This window comes from Sus scrofa, chromosome 16 (assembly GCF_054392235.1).
Source record: "Sus scrofa isolate SSC_HxYL_T2T_F1_AM1 chromosome 16, Sscrofa_HxYL_maternal_Yorkshire_Landrace_v2.0, whole genome shotgun sequence".
Lineage (NCBI taxonomy): Eukaryota > Metazoa > Chordata > Mammalia > Artiodactyla > Suidae > Sus > Sus scrofa.
In genome coordinates, this window is record NC_139398.1 from 38,429,889 (window position 1) to 38,449,926 (window position 20,038).

The following is a 20,038-nucleotide window of genomic DNA, read 5'->3' on the forward strand; positions in this document are numbered from 1 at the left end:
ACAAAACAATTTTGACTCAGCCAATGTTCAGCAGACAGTCATAAAGAATAGGGCCCAGGTGATGCGCATTGTATAAACCTGAAACTGAACAGATTTAGGAATTAAAGCATTTAGAGCTTATCAGCTGTTCCCCATATATCAATGTGTGGTCCTGCCAAATAGTGCTGTCCATGCTTGTCATCCTTTTGCAGTCACTGTGCACCAATTATCTCTGCACATTTATCCTCATTATCTCTGATCATAATAACGAGAATCTAAATTTTCAAGGAGCCTTAAATTACGTCCTGATACTAAGGGGGGGGAACATTAACTCTTTCAAGTCTTTAGGGTGTCATTAAGGGTACAGGATGCTAAATGACACCTATTTGAAAAAAACAATCTACCTCTTTTACTGCTTGGCACAAAACCATGAGTTTAATTCAAGTGACAACATAATATCCATGCCACACAAAATAGTGATATGAGTGGTAATCCTAATCTGTGTACAGAGTTGCAATGAAAAAATAGTCCTGGTATTTATGGACTTCTCCTTGGGTGCAGCAAAGAAGATGTTAATTTCTCCTGAAGAGTTTTTGCAGCACAGTCATAGCCAATGTGAAACTTTGAATTGTTTTGGTTTGTTTTTGGTCCTTAATTTCATGGCTCTTTGCTAAACAATAAAGTCTTGGGCCTCATAAACCAGAGGTCTTTGACTCTGATAGCTCCAGCAAACACATTTTAAAGAACTCCAGGACCTTCACAAAGCCTGCCCAGAGAAGTAAGCTCTCTAGAATTTACTCTTTGGAGACTATGGAGAGATGTCATATCATGAATCTAAGAACCAGCTTCTCCTCAGTGAAAAGTTATTAAGTAAAGAGTTAAAAAAAAAAAACACACAAAAAAAAACCAAAAAAAAAACCACTTGCCTTTTCTAACCAGCCCAGCTTCTTTCTCAGTTTTCACAGGAATTCCCATCTTCTATCATAGAACATTTGTGTTCAAAATGTTTTTCATTATGCCCAATCCTCTAAACATAACAGATGGCTTTCCAATTTGTCTAGAAAACTCTTTGAGAGACTATGTTTTTGCTCATTATAGTGATTTCATTTTACACCCTGACATTTTGGCATATATACCATCACTACAGTGTTTGAAAAATCTATCAGTACAAGTCAGCCCCACTTCTGTCCTGAAAGGAGACATGTGTTCATTTGCTCTCAGATTTGATGTTTGTATATCAGTTAATAAAATACAAATAACAGTATAAGAATTGTTAGCTTTTCAATGCAGTTCCTGGCCATACTGTTAATATAAAGGATTATATTCCCATTGTATAAATAAAAGGAAATAAAGAGGTTTCCTTGACACAAATAACATTCTTCTCATTTAGGTTAGTAGATTTTTTTTTACATTATTATTGCAGTGTAAACTTGTATTTTTTCTGAGACCACCTCACATTTCAAATTGAGACATTCCCCTATCACATGTATGGTAATAATTTCCATAGCAACTCTCCTCTTTAATTTTTTAGTATTGTCATTTTTAAATGTAAATTATCTGGTTTTTTGGGTGCATCAATCACAGGCCAAAACAATGGAATTCATTAAAAATGTGCATAACATTGCTGTTTGATGTCTTTAGAAATGAAAGAATGTTCAATAAAAGCCTAGTTTTTTTGTTATTGTGTAGCTTTACGCTCTTCTTTCTCACAGCTTTAACCTCTGTTCCCTGGCCAAAAAAAAAAAAAAAAAAAAAGGAACCAGAAGTAACAAATACTTTAAAAGCTGAGCCCATCATCAAAGTAGTTAGTTCCCATTTCTTTTATCTTACCTTATTGTAGCAACTAAAATGGGGCTCTAGAGTGCTTTACATTCCTGAAACTGCTTCTTAATAGATTCTAGGAGTCACTAGGTTATTTGAAGAATCCTTGACAAATATTGCTAAAGGAAAAACACTCCAAGAAATGTATCATCCACTGAATCTAGAGACAACCATGTGAGAATTATGATTCTACTTCAAAGTTTGTTCATGTAGATATCTTCTTACAAAGAGCGTTGCACTCCCCAAAACACCTCTTTTTCCCCCATCCCTCCTCCCACCCATGCCTACATTCATCAAACCATCAGGGAAGAAGCCCTCCAGAAGCTTTCTTTCTGGGTATCCCAGTGTTACACTTGTGCCTGCCTCCACAGGACATGTGTGAAGATTCTTTATGCAACATGGATTGATTTCCCAAGGTTTCTAGAAAACAGAGTCAGTGACTCTGGAATTCATAAACTTATTTAGTCTATGTCTCTCCTAGACCTGTGCAATGTGTCCTGCCCAGAGCATCATGCTTTAGAGAGCCCAACATATCACAGACATACACATAAGTTTTCTTTTTTTTTTTTTTTAGGGCCACACCCACAGCAAATGGAGGTTCCCAGGCTAAGGGTCTAACTGGAGCTGTAGCCGCCAGCCTACGCCACAGCCACAGCAACTCGGGATCCGAGCCGTGTCTGCGACCTATACCACAGTTCACAGCAACACTGGATCCTTAAACCACAGAGCGAGGCCAGGGATCAAACCTGCAACCTTATGGTTCCTAGTCAGATTCATTAACCACTGAGCCACAACGGGAACTCCCGTAAATAAAAGTTTTTAAAAATACATGCTGCCTCTGTCACTTAGAACCTGGTGCTCAACTATGGTAACGTTCTAATCATAACCTTAAACATTCAAGCTTATAACTAACACCATTCAAGCCCCGGGGGGAAATGCTTCTTCTCATCCCTTTCCCTATATCCTAGAAACAAAAAGCTACTATATCCAAACACTACAAAGATTTTGGATTATATCCCTACTGACACTGAAGATAGAAACAGCTATAGAGTCAGAGGAGGATTTTGGTAAAAAAAAAAAAAAAAAAAATTAAGACAAATAATTTGTTAAAATACTTTCACTCAGATGGCATGGATGCAAGTATTCTTTTTTTTAATTTTTTTTTGGCCTAAGGCATGTAGAAGTTTCCAGGCCAGGGATCAAACCCATGTCACAGCAGTGACAAAGCCAGATCCTTAACCTGCTGAGTCACCAGGGAACTCCTGTATGCAATGATTCTTACAGAATAAAGTACCATTTCTCATGCCAATCATCTTTTTTCTTGATCTTCTTTGTGTTCCAACTCATGATTCTGGAGATATTCATGGATTGGTGCAATAGTCACAACAATTGCACTTGGCTGAGGAATATTTTGCAATATTAAACAATTTATTTTTCCCTTAAATGTGTATATCTAAGCATAACACTAAGAAGAATGATACCATTTTTTTATGTTGGCAACTAGTTTGAAGATAAATGATATAACTGCCAACTCACATTAAAAATATTTAATGAGGAGTTCCCATCGTGGCGCATTGGTTAACGAATCCGACTAGGAACCATGAGGTGGCGGGTTCGGTCCCTGCCCTTGCTCAGTGGGTTAACGATCCGGCGTTGCCGTGAGCTGTGGTGTAGGTTGCAGACACGGCTCGGATCCCGCGTTGCTGTGGCTCTGGAGTAGGCCGGTGGCTACAGCTCCGATTCGACCCCTAGCCTGGGAACCTCCATATGCCGTGGGAGCGGCCCAAGAAATAGCAAAAAGACAAAAAAAAAAAAAAAAAAAAATTTAATGAAATTAAATGACATTTTTGTTGCCAAAGAGGGGGTGGAGAGGTGTGGGATGGAAGGTGAGTTTGGGATTAGTAAATGCAAACTATTACATTTAGAATGGATGAACAACAAATTCCTACTATATAGCACAGGGAGCTATATCCAATATCCTGGGAAAGACCATGATGGAAATTGATAATAAAAAAGAATGTATTGATTGGAGTTCCTGTCATGGCTCAGTGGTTAACGAACTTGACTAGTAACCATGAGGTTGCAGTTTTGATCCCTGGCACCGCTCAGTGGGTTAAGGATCAGGCATTGCTGTGAGCTGTGGTGTAGGACACTGACGCAGCTCGAATCTCCGCTCAGATCTCCATGTTGCTGTGACTGTGGCGTAGACTGGAAGTTGTAGCTCCGATTCGACCCCTAGCCTGGGAACCCCCATATGCCGTGGCTGCGGCCCTGAAAGGACAAAAAACAAAAAACAAAAAAAAAAAAAAAAGAAAGAAGTATTTATATGTATGACTGAGTCATTTTGTTGTACAGTAGAAATTGTCACAACATTGTAAATCAATTATATTTTTTTAATTTTTAAAAATAAAAAAAGTTAATATATATACATTTAAATTTCAGCTTCATTTAAATTATATTTAAAATGTCATATTCATTAACTACTGTTTATGTCTTTGCCTTTAAATTTGATAATTATGAGTATTGTTTTATAAAGATACATAGAAACAATAGCTTTAATTAAATTTTTCAATGTGTCATTGATGAAGGTTAAATTTCAAAGTTAAGAAGACAGAACATATTTTATTTAAAAGTGTGTCAATTGACTTATAAATGTCCAGGCCACACAAATGTTAGGGGCAGGACTCTTCCTTGTCTTTAATCAGGAATCCCCAATTTTGTGTTCAGCGCTACCTTACCTGAATGACTTCCTATCAGGCTCCTCTCTCTACACTACTATTCTGGTATTTTCTCCAGAATTCTGGGAAGGGCATAAAGATGGACCAAGTGATGAAGCTTCTCCACCCTGAATCAAGGATTTTATCTTCCATGTTCTCCAATTTGTTGCAGAAATCAGAAATACACAAAACATGATCTCAAGGCTTAAGGAAATGAAAGCTAAGAAATCTCACCAGAATGGTGGGGAACCCTCTCCCAAATCTATCCTAGAATATTTGTCCAAATAAAAAAGGTTTCCTTCTTGCCCTTCATGTTATGACATTATGGCCCATTTGAAAGTTATAAAAGATGTATTCTCATTGAGTACATAATGCATATTCTGTGAACAAAGCAAATTTTTCTGAAGAGTGAGTCATCTCTCAAAAAAAAAAAAAGAAAAGAAAAAGAAAAATTACTCATGTGGGCTACAATTATTTGGTGAAAGTTTCTGGAACATTACTTTTTAACACTCATATTTTTAGATCTTCGCTTTATGGTCTAAATTTAAGTTCAACAGCCCTTTGAACTTTATTTAGAATAAACTACTCTTACATCACTATTTTAGGAATGCCAGGATCTAGCTCATGGAGATGAGGATTTTTCAACAATCTGTGTTAAAAAGTCTGCAGGGATTTGTCTCTCAAGATGTATAATACACATGTGAGTTGCTATTAATAATAATTTGTCGTGATTAGGAAAAAATTAGGTAGTCCTTTGACTGTCAGGTTGTTATCCTAATGAAAAGCTGTCAAGATAATTTTATTTTACTCCAAAATGACTCCATCAATTAACTTCAGCTGATTGCTAGAACATTAACCTTGGTTTGCCTTTCAGATCTGCTGTTCCCAGAATGTGTAAATAAAGATATCAAATATCTCACTATTTAAAGTTGATTTATTGGATTTTTTTCTAAGCTATATAAATAAAATGTAATATCCCAATCATTTAAGTATTTCCCTGGGATTAAGAAACTACCCCTTCCCTTGTGATGGAACATGATGGAGGATACTGTGAGAAAAACAATGTGTGTGTGTGTGTGTGTATGTGTGTGCATATGTGTGTGTGTGTGTGTGTGTGTGTATGCACGCGCGCATACAGCTGGGTCACTTTGCCGTACAGCAGAAATTGACAGAACATTGTAAATCAATTATGCTAATTAAAAAAGACAAAAAAGAAACTACCCCTAAAAGTGTCAAATGAACTCTATATCTCATGGCAGGTGTAGGTCCTATTCAGGTTTTTCAATGCTCATAGAACTATTCTATGATCATATGAAGCTGTAAAATAATTGATCCAACAAATGACATCTATTCTTATGATTAGTACAGGAAATGACAACTATGAAATCTCCTTGACATGTTGGTGATGGCCATCTCCTCAGGAAGATTACACTCTGGTTCACATAAGTGAAGCAGGTTCAGAAAACAGGAGAGAGAAGACTATATCGGCCTTTTAATGGACCCCAAAGAACCATTTAAACGGATAAAGAGAATAAACTCATAGTTACCACTGGGGGGGGGGGTGGCAATATAGGGGTGAGGGAGTGGGAGGTACAAACTATTGGGTGTAAGATAGGCTCAAGGATGTATTGTACAACATGGAGTATATAGCAAATATTTTGTGATAACTGTAAGTGGAAAGTAACATTTAAATTTTTAAAAATTATATTTAAAAAGAGAACAGAATTTAAGCTGGTGGTAATACCACTGGAAATCCCATCTCCATGCTAATTCAGTTCCTAAGTCCCCTTCTATTAAATATTTGTTCCCTCATAGGAACCAGGAAAAAGTGGGGTGTTTGATAGAGTAGCATTTCATGAGTTTCTTCCCATAGATCTATGTTCTAAATTACTTCAGTTGCATTTGGGAAAAAAACAGGAACACTGCATTAAAAATAATGTTGAATTTCTCTACAGTTAAGAAATTTTTAAGAGTCTATGTACTTCCTCCTATACTTGATTGCAAGTTCCTCTAGACATGAATAATACCCGATGCATAATTCCCTGTCCTAAATATCCAGCACAGTAGCAGATGTCCATTAACTGTTTGTTGAATGAAAGAATTAATGAACAGATTTCTGTTGATGATAAAATGTTTGGTCAGGTAGCCAAATGAAACCAACTAAAAAAGATTGAGGAAAGTAATTTTTAAAATATTATCAAGTTATAGTTGATTTACAATGTTGTGTTAATTTATGCTGTATAGCAAAGTGACGCAGTTATATATGTATTCTTTTTCATATTCTTTTCCATTATGGCTTATCACAGGATATTGACTATAGTTCCCTATGCTATATAGTAGGAACTTCTTGTTTATCCATATAATATTTAGCCTCTGCTAATCCCAAACTCCCTGTCCTTCCCTCCCTTGTCCCCTCCCTCTTGGTAACTACAAGTTTGTTCTCTATATCTGTGAGTCTGTTTTTGTTTCATTGAAACACTGATTTCTGTTATACTTCGATTCCACATATAAGTGATATCATATGGTATTTGTCTTTGAGGAAAGTAATTTTTTTTTTTTTGTCTTTTTGTTGTTATTGTTGTTGTTGTTGTTGTTGCTATTTCTTGGGCCGCTCCCATGGCATATGGAGGTTCCCAGGCTAGGGGTCGAATCGGAGCTGTAGCCACTGGCCTACGCCAGAGCCACAGCAACGCGGGATCCGAGCCGCGTCTGCAACCTACACCACAGCTCACGGCAACGCCGGATCGCTAACCCACTGAGCAAGGGCAGGGACTGAACCCGCAACCTCATGGTTCCTAGTCGGATTCGTTAATCACTGCGCCACAACGGGAACTCCAGGAAAGTAATTTTTAAGCCTTTTTAATTGCATTGAAAACCTTGTAAGATTGTGGGAATTTTTCAGGCCAAATTCTACACGTAGGAGAACATACATAGAAGTTTCTTCTTATAGGAGAAAACTACTTTTTTTTTTTTTGCTTTTTAGGGCCACACTCGAGGCATATGGACGTTCCTAGGCTAGGGGTCCTATCAGAGATACAGCTGCCAGTCTACACCACAACAACAGCAACATCAGATCCAAGCTGCATTTGCGACCTACACCACAGCTCATGGCAACACCAGATCCTTTACACACTGAATGAGGCCAGGGATTGAACCCACAACCGCGTGGTTCCTAGTCGGATTCGTTTCTGCTGTGCCACGAAGGGAACTCTGAAAACTACTTTTTTTATGAGAGCATTTGCTAACCTGGCAAACTCAAGCTTTAGTTTTCATGGCCTCATTGGTACAGGACCAGAAAGCCACACTCAGAATCGCCAAGTGTGTGGTTTAGTAGGAACCTTTCCTCTCATAAAACTACATCTCAGTTTAAATCTGAACCACATGTAAACCACCCTTTCTCCCAACATGCTGAGTCTGCAAGAAAAGTTGCTTTGGTGCTAAGCAAAAAATGGAGACTGGTCCCTAAGAAGCTATAAACAAAAGTTGGTCATTATGCAGATTTGCAAACTAAATTTAAATTCAGCTCACTATGGAACTAAAATATACCCCTCTATATGAGATGTTGATAGTGGGGAAGGTTATGTGTAGGCGAGAGTATAGTATGTTGGGAACTCTGTACTTTACCCTCAATTTTGTTGTGAACCTAAAAATGCTCTAAAAAATAAAGTTTATTATGTTCAAGAAATTAATTAGGGTGAGTCCTCAAAAACCTGAAACTGATGTTTTATTTTGAAAGAGTTTCAGACTACTAATGCCCCATGCTCTTCAAGCAAATGAAAGTCCTCAGAAAGAAAAAAAGACAAAAAAAAAAAAAAAAAAAAAAAAAAAAAGTCCTCAGAAGGAATTTGCTTTCATTCTATACCTCAAAAATTCACACAAACATTTCTGTGAGGATTTTATATATATAATCAAAAGCTAAAAAATGCCCAAGGAAACAAAACTTCATGAGTAAAATCCAGCAGAAATGGGAGCCTTTAAAATGTCATATATTAAACTAAAGCTCCCAATTTAAAACAAATCAAATACATACTTAAAATAGTTTCCATATAAAACATGATACAAGAGATTTGAATGACAATGAAATGGTACTTTTAGAAATATAAATATAAAAATGCAATAGAAAACCCACTAAATGGATTTAGCAGCAGATTAGATACATCTGAACAAAGACATTACACACTGAAAAGCAGACCAAAGGAAATATTTCAAAACGCTGGACAGGAAAAGAAAGGAAGGAAGGAAGAAAGAAAAGGAGGTAAGAGAGAAGACAGAGTGAGGTGCAACATACAGGTAACTGAAGATCTAGAAAGAGAAGAAGGAAGGAACTGAGGAACATTGAAGAGAAAGTTTTCCACATCTGATAAAAGACACTGATTTATACATTTAGGAATCATAAAGAATCACAAACAGGGCACATACAGAGAAAATCACATCTAGTCATATCATAGAAGAAATTGCCCAACAAGGATCACTGGGATATTTAAGGCAGTTAGAAAATGATTACCATCAAAGGAGAAATCTTTAGATAAACAGCCGCAACAGTAGCCACAGGAGAGTGGAATGATGTCTTTCATTTACTGGGAGAAAATCATGGCAGACCAAAATAAAGAAGAAATAAATTTATTTTCAGAAAAAAAAAAAGTTTGCCACCAGCAGACCCTCATTAAAAGAAATTCTAAAGGAAGAAGGAAAAGTGATCACAGGTAGATGTATGATACAACCAAGGAATAAAAAAACATAGAAAGCAATAGCTACTATAAGCATATATAAATGAACATAAGCATTAAACATATGTGAGTGATAATAAAAATGTATTCAAGTCAGGTCCAAATTATGTAGGTAACTTGACCTCATCTCACCACTTCCATATTCGAAACCAGTATTGTCTTTTGCTTCAGTTGTTGCAATGGTCTTTCTAACCTGTCTTTCTGCTTCTGCCCCCAGTCATGTTGGTCCCTTTAAAATGCAAATTAGTTCATGACGCACTTCTGCTCAAACCTAATAGTTCCCACATCAATTGGAGTTCAAAACAATACAGATCTACAAGGCCCACATGATCAGGGTCCACATAACTCAGCTCACCATTTTGTCTCTAGCCTTATTACATCATATTTTTCTCATTATCTTTGTTCCCACTATCCTCGAATACACCAGAGTTGCTGCTGCTTCATAGCCTTTAAAAGTTCGGCTCCCTCTACTTAGAATGCTATTCCCTCAGATATACTCATGACTCTCTCTCCCTTATCTCCTTCAAGTCATTACTCAAAAGGTACCTTTTCAGAGACCTATTAAGATAAAGGTACTCAGAAGGACAACTTCTAATCAGTAAGTAACGTCGCATTCCTTTTATTACTTGGGTAGTTAATTTATAACCATTCTTTAAAATCATTACACAAGGTTTATATACTTCTCTGTGTATTTCAACACTTTAACATTTTTGTTAGACAACATTAAACGAACAAGTGAACTAACAAACAAATGAACAACGGCTGTTGATTTTGAAGAGAGGTCTTACCTTGGGCTATATGTGACACTGCAACTTTTCTGGAAAGTTAGTTGAGCTAGACTCCATTCCTCCTGAAATTTCTAGCGATCCTAAGCTTCTTAAATACACGGGGTTTTTCTTTAAAATAAATAAATAAAAAACAATAGCCATTCTTAGAAACTCATTCAATAGTGTTTTTAAACAATCATTTGTTTCTTTCTAAAGCTTTTATCTTCAAAGTTCCCACTTTGGATTGTGTTTGCTTTTTGTTCCTACGCAAAGCAATCTGCATAACAACTGTATTTCACTTGAAAGTTCCATGCAGCTGTCAAAAGCTAGCTGACAGCCCACTATTTGTGACATGCTATTGGTACAGCTGAGGATTAGCTAGCTAAAGTGATAGTTTTAATTATTTAGGTTGTATTTAACTCCTACTCCTTTCCCAAGTTTATGAATAGGCTTTGGAACTAAACTTACATATAGTCAAATCCTACTTTTACCATTTACTAAGGTAGGTAACTTGACCTCATCTCACCACTTCCTGGAGTAAAGCTATTAACATCTCTGAATCTATTTCTTCAACTTTGTAGGGTAGATGAAAGGATATGAAATAAAGCAGGTAAGACATTTCTCATAAGTACCTGATGCACACCACATATTCACTAAATGGAATCAATGACTAGACCATAGAACATTTCGCTGATTCAGAGCTAAGAAGTGAATTGGCGAATGATCCAAAGAAACTGCAAGGAATTCAATATACCTGGGGTAGGAAGCTAGAGAGCAGGGGGAGACAGGATTAAGATGGCAGAATAGAAGGACTTGAGCTCAACTTCTCTCCTAAAAACAACAAAATTTACAACCAAATACTAAGCAATCTGCAACCAAATGGACCAGAAACTTTCAAAAAGATATCCTACTCCAGAAGACAAAGAGGAGGCCACATAAAGAGGTAGGAGGGGCAATTACACGATATAAGCAACCCAATACCTCCCGGAGAGGAAGCCCCACAGATGGGAAACTAACTGCCTCACAGAGACTCATCTACAGGAGTGAGAGTTCTGAGCCCTACATCAAACTCCCATGTGTGGGGATCTGGCACTGGGAGAAAGAGCCCCTGGAGCATCTGGCATTGAAGACCAGTGGGGCTTGTGTGTAGGAGCTCCATGGGACTGGGGGAAATGGAGACCCCACTCTTAAAAGGCACACACAGAATTTCACGTGCACTGGGTCCCAGAACAAAGTTAAGTTTCCATAGGAATCTTCCAACAAACAAAAGTCCAGGACCAGATGGCTTCACAGGTGAATTCTATCAAACATCTAGAGAAGAACTAACACCTCTCCTTCTGAAACTATTCCAAAAAAATCACAGAGGAAGGGACACTCCCAAATTCATTCTATGAGGCCACCATCACCCTGGTACCAAAACCAGACAAAGATACCACAAAATTTCACTGATAAACATCGATGCAAAAATCCTCAACAAAATACTAGCAAACCACATCCAACAATATATTAAAAGGATTGTACATCATGATCAAGTGGGATTTATCCCAGGGATGCAAGAGTTCTTCAAAATCCGCAAATCCATCAGTGTGATACACCACATTAACAAACTGAAGAAGAAAAACCCTATGATCCTCTCAATAGACGCAGAAAAAGCCTTTGACAAAATCCAACACCCATTTCTGATAAAAACCCTTTAAAAAGTGGGCATAGAGGGAACCTACCTCAACATAATAAAGGCCATATATGACAAATCCACAGCTAACATCATTCTCAATGGTGAAAAGCCGAAAGAATTCCTGCTGAGATCAGGAACAAGACAAAGATATTTGCTCTAGCCACTACTACCACAGCAATCAGAGAGGTAAAAGAAATAAAAGCAATCCAAATTGGAAAGGAAGAAGTAAAACTATCTATTTGCAGATGACATGACACTATACCTCAAGAATCCTAAATACTCTACCAGAAAACTGTTAGAGCTCATCCATGAATTTGGCAAAGTCACAGGATACAAAATTAATACACAGAAATTGACGGCATTTCTATATACTAACAATGAAAGAGCAGAAAGAGAAATTAGGGAAGCCATCCCAATTACCACTGCATCCAAAGAATAAAATATCTAGGAGTAAACCTACCAAAAGAGACAAAAGACCTGTACTCTGAAAAGTATAAGCCGCTGATGACAGAAATCAAAGATGACACAAACAGATGGAAAGACATACCATGCTCTTGGATTGGAAGAATCAATATTATCAAAATGATTATATTACCTAAGACAATCTACAGATTCAATGCAATCCTTATCAAAGTACTAAGGACATTTTTCATAGAACTTGAACAAAATATTTTAAAGTTTGTTTGGAAGCACAAAAGACCCAGAATAGGCAAAGACATCCTGAACAAGAAAAATGGAGCTGGAGGAATCAGGCTCCCTGACCTCAGACTATACTACAAAGCAACAGTCATCAAAACCATATGGTACTGACACAAAGACAGACATATAGATCAGTGGAACAGGATAGAAAGCCCAGAATTCAACCCACACACCTACAGCCAACTCATCTATGACAAAGGAGGCAAGACTACAATGGAGAAAGGATAGCTTGTTCAATAAGTGGTGCTGGGAAAACTGGAGAGCCACATGGAAAAGAAGGAAATTAGAACACTCCCTAACACCATACACAAAAATATACTCAATATGGATTAAAGACCTAGATATAAGACCAGACACTATAAAACTCTTAGAGGAAAACATAGGCCAAACACTCTCTGACATAAACGACAGCAACATCTTCTCAGATCCACCTCTTAGAGTCGTGACAGTAAAAACGAACAAATAGGACCTAATCAAACTTAAAAGTTTCTGCACAGCAAAGGAAACCCTAAACAAAACAAAAAGACAACCCACAGAATGGGAGAAAATCTTCGCAAATGAATCAACTGACAAGGGATTAGTCTCCAAAATTTATAAACAATTCCTACCAGTCAATACCAAAAAAACAAACAACCCCATCAAAAAATGGGCAGAAGATCTAAACAGACAATTCTCCAAAGAAGACATACAGATGGCCGAAAAACACATGAAAAGATGTTCAACATCACTCATTATTACAGAAATGCAAATCAAAACCACTAGGAGGTACTACCTTACACCACCCAGAATGGCCATCATCAAAAAGTCTACAAACAGTAAGTGCTGGAGAAGGGGTAGAGAAAAAGGAACCCTATTACACTGTTGATGGGAGTGTAAATTGGTGCAACCACTGTGGAAAACAGTATGGAGATTCCTCAGAAAGCTAAAAATAGAACTCCCATTTGATCCAGCAATTCCATTCCTGGGCATCTATCCAGAGAAAACCATGCTTCGAAGAGACACATGTACTCCAATGTTCATTGCAGCACTATTTTCAATAGCCAAGACACAGAAACAACCCAAATGTCCATCGACAGAGGAGTGGCTAAAGAAGATGTGGTACATATACACAATGGAATATGACTCAGCCATTAAAAGAATGAAATACTGGCATTTTTAGCAACATGGATAGACCTAGAAATTATGTTAAGTGAAGTCAGTCAGACAGGGAGACATCAAGTGCTATCACTGACATGTGGAATCTGAAAAAAGGACACAATGAACTTTGCAGAACAGATACCGACTCACAGACTTTGAAAAACTTATGGTTTCCAAAGGAGACAGTTTCAGGGATGGGGGGATGTGCTGGGGGTGTGGGATGGAAATCCTATAAAATTGGATTGTGATGATCATTGTACAAACTATAACTGTAATAAATTCATTGAGTAATAAAAAATAAAAAATAAAAAAATATTTAAAAAAACCTGAAGAATATGAAAATGGGAGTAAGACAAAAAGTCTAGGAGGAACTAGAATCCATTTTGTTTTTTCTACAAATGCATTCTTCAAAATGTGGATAGGATTTAGGCCCTTAGCCAGTTTTTATAGATGATAATGATGCCTATAATCATAGGCATACAGGAGCTGAAAGAGGAACACAGGGTTTCCAAGAGACCATCAGGCCAACAGTCTTTCAAATAAAGCTCAGTGCCCCTGGGGACATCTAGTTGTATTCTAGAGCCCTCCTGAAATGAGTTGTGCTTTATCTTTGTCTCAGCCTGCAGCTGTATCTGGCATCTGGGATCTTACAGATCTCCCCTGTACCCCATGAAGTTTTCACTGGATCTTTTAGCCTTTTCTGACTCCAACAGCATTTCATAATTAGAACCTTCCAGGAAACCCCAAAGTTCCCCCAACATGAGGTTCCTGAGGCCATCATCTCTGAGCTACAAGGAGTTCCGCATCTTTTGGTCTTACGTTAGTTCTTTGTTCACTCACACACCTGTGAATTTACATATTGATACTGGCCTCTCCTCGCTTCCATCAGCTTAAACTCAGAGCCAATCCAACCTAACAAGGGAATTTACAATATGGAGTATGATCATTCACAGTAATCGTAGGTCTCTCTGCAAAATTGTGCTTATAATTTTTACTTGTCTTAGTTTTTGCCTAAATTTTGGAAAAATCTTACATTTTCCTAGGAGAACCAGGACTGTAAATTATGTCTCACAATTTATATAGCAAATTATATGTCCTGTCATTTTGTGTTTTCTTAAAACGGCTTCCTCCCAAGAGTCCCCTCCTCATTCCCACACTCTGGGTTTGTCCATTCATCATGTACTGCTTGCTCTGCTATAATAAATGAGTTTGCATGTTGTGATATGGGTAGGTAGGAATAGGGCAGTATTTTCTCTTTTATCTGAATATTTTGCTTCCCTAGCATAGAACCTAAGGCAAACCTGTTATATTTATGTAGAACCTAGTAGATTTTCATAAGAGAAAGATGGAATCATGATTTTAAAACTTAGAAGACAAAGAGTGTTACTTCTGCAACAAAGAAAGTGACATTTCTGAAATTGCCTATTGAAGCAACAAATATCCAATCAGTATTTTTTTCTCTTCATCCTATCACATACAAAGAAATTTTCCATATAGATCTGAAAGAGTGATTTTCTCTCCTAGCCCATTCCATTCCCCTGCTCCAAACAGATTTTTATTTTAATCAAATGAGAAGGGGAACTATGTATGACTTCATACTGCTAGAGGCCTTATCTGAATTTTGTGATATTTTTATGTCATTTCTATAGTAGAACTCCAATAGAAGAGAGATCTAAGTGAACATACAATTAAGATTATACTATTATTCCAAACAACAGAAAGGTGTACTCCATAATTGAAGAGATAAAATGTCACCTATTCATTTATCTTTGCCCTTAAGAAATTTACCATCTGTTACTGGAGTAAGAAACACAAGTGGAAATTCATTAGTGGGAAATAACATCTCACTTCACTAAAGAGGCACAACTGATCTAGACCTTGGAAAATGGGCAGGATTTAAACATGCAGAAAAGCATTCCAGAGAGAGAGAATAGAGTGAGCCAAGGCTGTTGAGTGGGTAGGAGTTAAGACCATATGAGTACCAACAAGGTGTTAATTGTCTTGCTACGTCAATAACTTCTCACCAAGCAGTAACACAATATTCATTTCCAAAAAGAATTTTTATCTCCCACAGATTCACTTAGAACACCTAAGTGATGCCACATTTGGAAATTACCATCTTAGCTAAAATTACAAATGCTCTTTCAACTGTCAAGTGCTGAAAGAAAGGCTTTCCCATCTTTTCCATATCTTCTCTCAACTATTCTTTACTCTTCTCTTTCTTGATAAAGTAGTGAAGAAACAGGTTGCAACATGGCCCAATCTTCTTTGCAGAATATTTCTGAAGCTCTGAACATTCCAGTGACTGAGATTGCCTGATCCAGCCCATCACAACCTCAGATTCACTGTACTGTGGGAGATGTGAATGTATTCACAAGGAATCTAAGTTGGTTAAGGATCTCAACTATCTGAGATGCAATGTTTCTTTCATCCAGCTAGGCTCTGCCACTATGTTAGAAACTCTGTTCTGTTCACTAAATGTATTTTGTTTCCAGCATCATGTGTAGTATATTTGTTGAATCCATTAAATGGTTACCAACCATGGGGTCTCTTGTGGTTTTAGTCTCTATACTTGTAATATGTGGATCTAGAGACAGAATCAGTTATGATCATCTCTTAATATTCTTTCCATGGTACACACTAAGGCAGAGTTCACTTGGTGACCCACAGACATATTTTGTTTGATCTGCAGTGATCTAAAACTTTTTAAATTAAATGTCAAAAACCTGGAGATTCACACATAAATTACACTTGAAACTCAAAAGACATGACAACATTGCACCAAGCAATTTGCTTGCTTGATGAGGGTCAGGTGGTTTAAATGAGATCCGATCTCTCACATGTGCTACTCTCCACATCATTCCCTATTACTTACCATAGCTCATTTCATCCATTTCTTTTAACGCTCTGGTCCCAATAGACATTTGACTTTGTGATCCCCTAAGTCTCTCCTCAAATATAACAACCTTCCCATTTAATATATGGGAATACAGACACCAAAAAACCATGTGTGATTATATTTGGGTTTTCATTAAATATCAAAACCTGAAAATGGAAGTCAAATCTACTGAAACTCATAACATCCAAGCCATTATATATTTTTCAAAGCTTTGAAATTTTTTTCACTGCCAAGACATAGCTGTCTCTAATGTGGAAAGCCTCCTCAAGTTTCATTTGGAAAAAAAAAATGTGTAACTCCATACAATTGTAAAGTAGTTTTTGAAGAAGTTGTAGCAGCACCTCTGTTTTACAATTCTGAATCCATGATTTTGAAAAGATTAATCTTCTCATGAAGCATTAGCTGTACTTATGCCATGAAATTAGACAATTTCTGTCTCCCTGAATCTGTGGAATATTATTTCTTACATTGTTTGGAATGACTACTGTTAAGAGGTTTTCTAGTCCATTGTCAAAGCCATTTTCTACTGTCTACTGAAAGGCTGCTTTTGGAGATGGTGGATGTCTATGATTTCACTGACAGAATGGAAAAAGAGGCTCCTAAGGTTTGTTACCGGTTCACAGTCACAGAGGAGATACATGGCAGAACTAGAAAAATAACCTATATCCCTTAACCTCTATTGGAACTCTTTTTCCATGACACCATGCTGACTATGCTGCTCCTATCTCACTCTCCTCTTGCATGCTACAAAGAGAGATGTTACTTTCCAGAACAATGGAGGTAGTAAATTTAATCCAGGCCCATTCTACCAAGCATAGAGATGTCAACAAAGTTGTGGATTTTCACAGTTTGCATGGCTTTTTGCTTATTTCTCTAGACTCCTTCCTGTCTAAAAATTAAACTGTCACTCCTTGAAAAAAATATCAGTTAAAACTGGGAAATTCCATTGTTTTAATGTTGGCCATGGCTAAATTTTATATTTTTGAAGCATTCTCAAATCATTCTCAAAGAAACTAATAAATATATTAACCAAGTAATTAAAATTAATCACCCAGTTATGGACTATTCATTTCGTGCATGGGGAGGAAAGGCATTATAGGGTCTCTAAAACAAAAACAGATCCTCAGGAACAAGCACTTTCCATTCTGTGTGAGATCAGTTGACAATACAGTGGGAATTCAGTGAAGAGACTGGTAGAGCAATTTGGATTAAATTGAACAGGCTACTTGGGAGAGATGGGACTCCATCTAGATCTTGAAGTAGAAATCAATTACAGATGAATGAAAAGGAAGAAAGATAGTGAAAATGCATGAGAATTTATAAAACAGGAGCAAGCCCAGAGTATCTATAGATTGCAAACAAATATCTCCTTAATTACTAAAGAAAGAATATGTGGGGAGTAGTAGAGAAAAAAGTAGTAGAGGGAGGGGGAGTAGACATGGTATAAGGTATTTAGGACTGAATGACTTTCAAGAAAGTGACTAAGTGTCTAAATCTAAACATAACCAAACAGAATATAAAAATAAAAGTTTAAAAATTAATACATAAAAATATTAAATAAAAACAATCAAATAGCCAAAATTAAAATAACCATTATTTGTTCATCTGGTTCATGATGGCTTACCCAATTAATAATATTGTATTCTATTCTAGAATAACCACCACCACCACAAACATGTTATATTTGCCACTAAGACCTCAGCAATACCTGCAAAACAAAAAACAAAAACAAAACAAAACAAACAAACAAAAAACCTTCTGTTCCTATAGGAATTTTGCCTACTCTTCAGGAGACTTTTCACTCATCAATTTCTTCATGGCATCTTGTGCCTTTCCACAGACTGGGGAATGGTGGGGTGGATCTTTGCCCCATTTCAAGTAAGTCAGCTGCAAATTGGCAGACCTATTTCTAGTTCAAACATTTTCATTTATGTTTATCAGCCTGACATTTTCTGAAAGGGAGAAAAACCAAATTCTACATTTAAGAAGGAAGGTAATGGTGAGAGAAATAAGTGGTAAGAAAACTCTTTTTCCTTCCTTCATTCCTTTCCTTTCTTTTTTCCTTCCTTCCTTTCTCTTTTCTGTCATCTACATATCATCTATCTGTATCTATCTAAATATTACCTTATATTGACTACTTAAACCATAATTGATTGCAGAGTGGCTTCATTTATTCTTAAGTGAGAAGATGGCTTTTCCTTGGTCAAATTCCTTGACCAACCTCATGAAATATCAGGACCCTAGATCATTATCTGAAAGGAGACAAATAAGAGGGAAACAAATTGTTCTTTAAATGCAAAATAAAGAGAAATTTGAAGACAGAGAAGCAGAAAATAGGCGTATTGAAGGGAGGAAGAAGCCCATCACCATAACAGCAGGAGGGACCACCAGAGCAATACCAGGTGCCAATACATTTCCAGGGACAAGTCTGGCCAGATGACCATTCAGTATTTCTAAATACCTCCCCTCTCTCATTCCAAATGTAAGCTAAATCTCTACACACAAAAATTACTAGTGGGGAAATTAAAGAGAGCAAGTTGTTTCTCATGAATGGACCAATGGAGTGAACAGTAAATGGATAGGAGGCATGAATAAGATGAAGAGTTCAGAAGGAACAGGAAAATGGAGCAAGGTCCAACCATGAGCGTGTAAATTTCTCAGAATTTGAGGAAATCTTGGATAGTATTTGAGAATTTCCATGGTAAGAAAGTTGTTCAAAATAAATTTAATGTGACTCTCAGGACAAAATAATCTCATTGGCTATATAGTAAACATCTACACATAATCAGTATGTCTATATCTTTATCCATAGATAGATATACCATCTTGGTGGGAATGTTCCTTGCTCTACAGATGAGATCATGGTTTTAAGTACTTGTCAAGAAATGTATCAATATATTAATCAATTAATTTACCTTGCAGCTCTATTTAGTTCAATGGTTCTAAATGTCTGTAAGTCAACTCTAGCTCAGCAAATACAATTTCCCACAATTCCCCCCTCCCTCACCCCTCTCCTCCTCCTCCCTTCCATTTTTCTGTCTCTGGTCATTTTATCCTCTGGTCTCCTAATTAACTGAAGCCTTCCTTTACTTTCTTTTTCTTTACATTCCTCAAGCAAACTTTTGGGTATTTCCTTTATAATATATTCTGTATGTGTGTCCTTGCTTTCCTATTCTTATCATTAGTAATTATAGGTTCTTATAACATTTATTCTCAATTATTAAAATATCTTAGCTAGTCTTACCACCTTGAGCTTCCCTTCTTTTAACAACCAGTTTTGCTTCCAAACCATCTGTGTTGAGTTTGTAATTAGCTAAACTGGAAGCATATTTCCCTATTTCCTTTCCCTGTATGGTTCTGGGTTGGTAACAGGAGAAATTTGTGTGAGATTGGGAAAGTCAAAGTGAAGCAGGTGACATGACATTCTGAAAGCTGGTGTAGAATATAGGGAGCTTTATAGTTCGTGCATGTTGTCAATGACCTGCTGGCTAACATTTTGGTAGAAGGAATTCCAGCTGCTGCTAATTTCTTCCTCCAGTTTCCGAGTCCTGGCCCAAGTGCATGTGAAGCTCTATGATGACAGGTGCAAGCTTCTTCTACAACAATCATATTATCAG

The 20,038-nt window shown here is 37.0% G+C and overlaps 1 protein-coding gene across 2 annotated transcripts in view; it reads right to left on the bottom strand.

Annotated features, from left to right (window-relative positions):
- PLCXD3 (phosphatidylinositol specific phospholipase C X domain containing 3) overlaps nucleotides 1–20,038 on the bottom strand; it is a 400,359-nt gene that overhangs the window by 363,639 nt on the left and 16,682 nt on the right. For both annotated transcript variants that reach the window (XM_085002207.1, XM_085002206.1), the window contains one exon: nucleotides 10,033–10,140. The gene's annotated coding sequence lies outside the window, so the exon portion shown is untranslated. The remainder of the gene's footprint in view (nucleotides 1–10,032; nucleotides 10,141–20,038) is intronic.